Genomic DNA, 6,879 nt, shown 5'->3' on the forward strand with positions numbered 1-6,879 from the left:
TTAATGAATTAAGCCACAATTTAACTTCAAAACAACAAGCTTGAGAAGCATTTTGTGCCTATGGCTTGGCAGTTAGAAAGTACATGACCTTTTGTGATCATAAAATGCCATGTTCATTTATTAAATAGAATGTACATGCTTAATGAAGCAATAGTAAAATTGTCTTTTGAAGGAAAGATGATAGATCAGAGATTTGGAAGCATGATCAGTATGTTGGCCTGCAGATGAATAGGATTTTACATGTCAGAATTGATCTTGGATTATATTTCAGTATTTTAACTTAAAATGTATTAGAGAAACAGAAGATTTTGTAGAGCTAGAAACTCCTTACTGAGTTGAGGGTTGTTTTAAACAAACAAAAACCATAATCCTTTCAGTTTCTTAAAGTTTTTGAGTTGGACTTTTAATGTCTCAGATCATTACATTTGCTATTATTTTCCCACACACCATCAATCCAAGTAATGCACTTTTCCTAATAGGAAGAACTCCAGACAGTCCTCAACTGAGGCATTAAATAAGGTTTCAGCTTCTCTCTCTATTGTTACTTTAAACTACCACCCAAACTATTTTCTTTATCCAAAGAAGCACAAATTGCCTTGGAGAATGGATTATGAGGTCAAATTTGTGAAATCAAGATTTTAGAAGTTATAAGATACATCATTGTCTCATAAGGTTATTCTTTCTGGTCAAAAGAATTTTAGAATACTGTGACTGTCAGTATTTCGGATTAATTATTCAGGTGTCTAAAGTTTTTTAGCTTTTGTTTTAAATGTGGCTAAAAAACAATGAATTTTTGAATTTTCAAAAAGGTACTACATCTGTGTTAATATTTGAATGAAGTCTAAGTTTGTTTTTTTCATCTTAAAAGTGCAAGTTGATAGTGTGGAGCTAGAAGTTTATTAGTCTTAATTTGTACCTCCAAATGAGTTGCTATAAAATTAAATATAATTAGGTATTTAACATAATTCTAGCTTCATTTTTAAAAAAACAGATTCTTATATTTTTCACTTTTCATTTTACATCTAACCTTTGATACTTTCAGTTGACATGTTTCTTCTGGTCAGCAAGCCAGGCTCTCAGATAGTTATTTTTATAAAATGTTGAACATTGAATTTCAAAACTACCTTTTACACAGATGAGGAACCTTTCAGAATTCCATTCTTTGCCAAAACAAAATATTTCCTTCTTTCTCTGAAATATTTCTTCCTTAGATGCTTTTCAGATGCTTGTTATACACAAAGTTGTAACCCCATCATCTCTTCTAGTCATAAAACAGATTTTGTGAGGAGATCCACAAAATAAAACTTTCCCCCATGAGTCGATCTTTATTCAGAATTTTGCTCCTTTCATTTTAAATAAGGTGTTTGTGACTCCATATCTCCTTTCTTATTTCTTTTTGAATCTAAAAAGTTCAGGCAAACTGCTTTAGAAGTAAAGTTTTTAAGCTCTTCAGAAATAATGTGCCATGACCTTTTATTTATTTGTTTGTGGGCATAAGTCTTTTTTAATATTTGCAGATACAGCCAAAGTAATTGCAATTTAACATTAAGTTTAATTTTAAAAAAATCCTGTGTAGATTAACTTCTAGTTACTTTTGAGACCCCTTGTTAATCATCCTCAAATTTAGTTCTATAGGGCAGTTATCTGGGGAAATTCCCTTTCTTGTTCTAAGAAAGGATGCATGGATTTGATTTGTAAAGCAAAAAACTCATCTTCTGTTGTTTCTACACCTGCCCCCATTTTAATCTGTTTAAAGTAATATACATGCTCCAAAACCAAATGGACTGAAATAATTAGAGGTCAAACCACAAATATTTGAGTAATAATGTTAATTCAGCTATACAGTTTTGAAAACCTATTGCATATAAACAGATATTGTTGAGTGTTGGGCTGCTGGAGAGCCCAGCACTTAAATATATTACAGATCTTTAAGAGCACTTGTATAAAGCCACATGTATTAGGAAAAATCAGTATTTTTTTCCCCACATCAGAATTATGCAATGTGCATTAATGCAATGTGATAAAATGCAGTTTTATTCTTTCTGTCCATGAGATTAGTAAAATTTTATTATTAAAGAGAACTAATTGAATTCATCAGTTAAACTGTCTTTTCATTTTCTCCAAAAAATATTAATTTAATTTTTTTTTCAGAATTAATAGATTTTTAAAACAGGCAAAATCACATTTCAATTTCACTTCAAGTTCAATTCAAGTTGATAACTAAGATTGCAGTAATTATACAAGTCGTCCACTGCTCTCTGTATTGTTTAGATCAAGCTTTGTGTCTTAGTGTGATACAATGTAACGAAGTATATGTATTAATACAAGATTGACCAATTCAAAATAAGAAAAAATTATTTTTCTAATCTTTTTGTGTTGATGTTTTTATGTCACATACTGTATAAATGAGTTTGAGAATTAAAATTTACAAATTTGTGGCAGGATCAAAGAATTTAAGTAGACCTCAAAGGCCATATAATCTAATCCCTTCATTTTCCAGGTAAATAAGATTGAGTATGTGAGTCAACTGGGATTTGAGGCTCTCTCCATTATACAATGTTGAAAGTTTACTCTGATGGCCATAGATCTTGAATTGGACCTAAAAAATCTAGTTTCTTACTCTCTTCTATGCTTCATCCAAACTGAACTATTTGCTATTCTCTTTAAGTACCCATTTTTTCCCCTCCATGTCATTGTTTATGAACTTGGAGAGCTTCAACTCCTCCAATATACCTCCTGCCCCACAACATTATAGGGGTAGAGCTAGAAAAAACTTTATCTTATAGATGAGGTATCTTGTGACCCAGAGAGAGATCAAGTGATATAATGAATAAAAGGTTGGATTTGAACCCAAGTCTTCCTGATTCCAGAGCCAGTACTCTTTTACTGCATCTCTTTACTTCTCATTAGTTTGCTATTGTACATAAAGGACAAATAGGTTTACTGTCTTTACCAGCACATCTTAAGATGTATTATGCAAATAGTGCAATATGAGGAAATATGAAGAGAAACCAAACATTTTTAGCTGAAGAGGATCAAGATATGTGTTCCAGAGGAGTGTTTGAGCTGCACATTTGAAAAAAATACCTCTAAAGTTTAATTGGTTGATTGAGAAGACAGGGATATCTTTATTAGAAACAGAAAAATTTTGAGCTAGTGTTATTTTATGGGAGAAGATGAATTTTAGATATGCAAGTTTGTAGAGATTCAGGTATTATCTAGATTTAGAAGTCATTTGTTTAGAAGTGATCATTAAACCTGTGTGATAGCAGAGATCATGAGAGAGGAAAAAGATGATGAGTCACTAGGCAAGAACTTTGAGCTAACATACACTAAGGAGTTGAGAAAAGGAAGGCTTAAAGGAGACCACAGTCAAGAGTCTGATTTTTAAAGCCACGCTGCTTTAGGTAACCACTTATTTTACTTCTGCTTGCTTATGAAGTATATCAGTTAATTTTTATGTAATCAACTTTTTTTTTTTTTTTTTTTTTTTTTTTAAACATTATGCTTATAGATTGTGCACGATTTTATTGGGAACTTGCCTTTTATAGGTTTCCTGTTTGGGAAGAGTTGCTTTCATGTCAGAGAGAATAAGATATTTTGCTGTGGATGATCTCTGTCATTTAATCATCCTTGAGCTTAGTTGCCCATATTTAGGTGTTTACAGACTTATTTATTATTCACTTGCCACAGAAAACTTGATTTTTTTTTCCTTAATAAACTTCTTTTCTTTTAAAGAGACTTTTATCCCTTTCTTACTTTTGTTTCTACAAAATGCAAATTGTGCTTTCCATTCTTTTGAACATTTGAATTCATAACATTTCTAATAATACAAAATGTATTATTAGCTATTATGTCTTAAATAGCTCATTGGACAAAAAGCAAAGGGAGAATTTACAAAGATTGCATATTCTGGAGAAGTGTTTTGGAGGGAGAAGGAATGTTTGATATTAAATCTTTAAGAATATCACATTTTGTCTTGGCATTTTGCAAAAAGGAGAGGAAGAAAGTGACATGTGAGAGAGGTTTTAATAATTTGCATGTATTGGATGATAAACAGATTTGGTGTGGTATAACCATTATACAAAATGGGACTTTGGACATAAACTTTCTTCTTACTTTCTTGCTCCCAACCTCCCAATTTGTTGTTGCCTTGAGTCTACTAAGTAAGAGGCCTATAACCTGAATAAATAGTCTCATAATAATTTGCTCTGGAGAGCTGTGTTTCGATCATCTTACTAATTTAAAGCCTTAAAATGATGAGATTTTTTATTATATTTCCTTATAATTAAGAAAATGAATTTTAAAGCAAAAATTAATGGAAATCTGCTTTTTTCTAGCCTCTAGACAGCAACTCATTAAGGACAAATGACTGCCAGAAGAAAATGTCAAATTTAAGCCATTCTACTTTTTCTGGCAGCTTAACATTTAGTGAATCAACAGTTTTAGGGTATGTCTGTTTAAAGTGAATAGAAGAAAGTGTATTTAAAATTCTCTTATGTTCCTAATATGTATATCTTTGTTTGATAAAGAACCAATTTTTAGGCTTTAAAAAGTCTAAAATTGGACAAAGTAAAAAATGGGATTTTATTTGTTGTGATTCTTATTATATTTCTAGTGATGCATTTTTTAAAAGTAAAATGTTCAGAAAATGTGTTGGAGGTATTTGAAACCGTTTCCTCCAAAAATGTTTGGTATATTGGAAGGATTTGATCTGTAGATCAAAGTTATCAAACATAAAACTTAACTGGATTAAAATGTATTTGGGAAGCATTTAACAAAATAAACAAAAATAAAATAAAATGTAGACTCTATATCCATGAACAGCAGCTTTACATCAGCGGTACTTCCATCCTAGAGCTACAGAGAAATGTCTGAAGGAGGAATGGGGACTAAAGTCTGATGTGGTATTCTGAAATTGTTGGGGCTTGGGTTCTGTAGGTCTGCTCACAGCTGCAAAAATTCAACTTTACAAAAAAAAATTAATTTTATAGCTCAAAGTATAGATAACATTACATTAAACAAAATGAGAGATCTTCATGTATAGATTATCAATCCCTATTTCTTTTGAGTTTGACATTTCTGATATTTTAGTGTATATTGCTCATAAATAAGAGTAACTGAAATTTCTTTGAGAATGAAGTGGTAAAATGCATTAAGATTGCATTTAAGCGGAAATTGAATAATAGTTGCCTTGAAGTTAAAAATTGAGGAAGAAAAAAGTCAATATCTTTGTAGATAAACTTTATAATGTATGAAAAATTATAACTGTAGAGTTTCTAGTTTAGTGTTTTGTTTACACTGTTTTATGGAGTGTTTAGAAGGGATTGTTAAGAAAATGACTTTTAACATCATTTAAAGCAGTTGCAGCTCATATAAGATTTCTTCCTGATCATATTGGACTGGACTATAAGAATATTTTTCTTATAAGATTGAAACCCACGATGTAATAGAAACAGTTATCTTTAAATGGTTTCTATAAAGCAGACTTTTGGAAACATTTTTAAGGACAACAACATTTTCACCATCAGTGCACTTAACCTAGTCTGTGCTAGTCTTTACATTACAGATTAATTCCTTATTTCCCCTTAATTTTAGTATCTTCTTTCTTTTTATAATCTCCAATTTAAGTTAATGTTTCCCCCTCCTCCCTCCTTAGTTGTTTAGCTGTTGTACTCATTGGGGGGAAGTCTGTCTTTAAGCTTTCTTTGACTTCTTAGTGCTTGAAGCCAGACAGGTGTGCAATAAATGCTAATTGACTCACATACATGTTGTGCAACAATCATTTGACCTTTGACAGTTTGGGATATTATTGTGCTCAAATCATTGATAATTAAATGGTAATTTTTGGAGATTTGTGGCCTACTGTGAAAAATTACAGGAAATCTATTATAAATAGTATTTATAAAAAATAATTTCAGACTATATACTTCTCTTTGTTTCTCTATCATCCCAACTCAGTCATGTCATTTTCTCACAGTATGATCTTTGTATCTTGTGCTTTTTTCATAAGAAAAGGAAATCTGTGAAGTAGATGCGGCAGCTATACCATGGCTCTGAAGACTGTATATTGCACAAAATACTAATCTCTTTCCAGGATGCAACTTGTGTGGGTGTGGCATATTGTTTGATTTTGTTTTTGTATGTTAAATATGAGCAGAATTATTAAAAATGAAGATTTGAGGAGTTAAGTGGCTCAATAGGTAGAGCCCTGACCCTAAATTTAAGAAAGGACTTGAGTTTAAATTGAGCTTGCTTACTAGCCTGGACAAATCACTTAACTCCATTGCCTTCTTAAGTAAGTTACAAGTAAATGAACAAATAAATGACACTTTGGAATGGGCCAAGAGTTATTTGTAGTTTTTCACTTTTGTAGGGAATCTTATGTTCCTAACCCAAACAAATATCTAGGGAAGACTATATGCATATAACTTATTGGTAATTTAGATCAAAACGTCTTAAACTGTGGGTTGTTTAACTGAATGTGGAGATAAAGAAAAATTTGGTAACAGAAGTGTTTGAATACAGTGATCAAAAATAATTCAAAATCAAATACATAAGAAACCCAAAGTGTTTCATCACAGGATTTCACTTGGTTCTGAACATACAACATGCACATTTTGCACTGTGCATGCATGAATGCTGCCAGAATGCCTCAGTTCAGATTCAAAATGGCATTGTAAAAAAGTCTCAAGTGGAAGGTGTTTAAGGAGCCCAATTTAGGTCATGTTACCTGTAGGACCAAAGGATATAATTTATCAACATGCATCACCATAGACATTTTTGTGATCTTCCCAAATTGCTTTTTTTTTTTTTTTTTGGATGTCTAATTCACTTTATTTTTAAAAAGAGTAGGGGAAAAAACAGAAAAAGAAAATA

The sequence above is a fragment of the Sarcophilus harrisii genome, chromosome 2, assembly GCF_902635505.1.
Source record: "Sarcophilus harrisii chromosome 2, mSarHar1.11, whole genome shotgun sequence".
Lineage (NCBI taxonomy): Eukaryota > Metazoa > Chordata > Mammalia > Dasyuromorphia > Dasyuridae > Sarcophilus > Sarcophilus harrisii.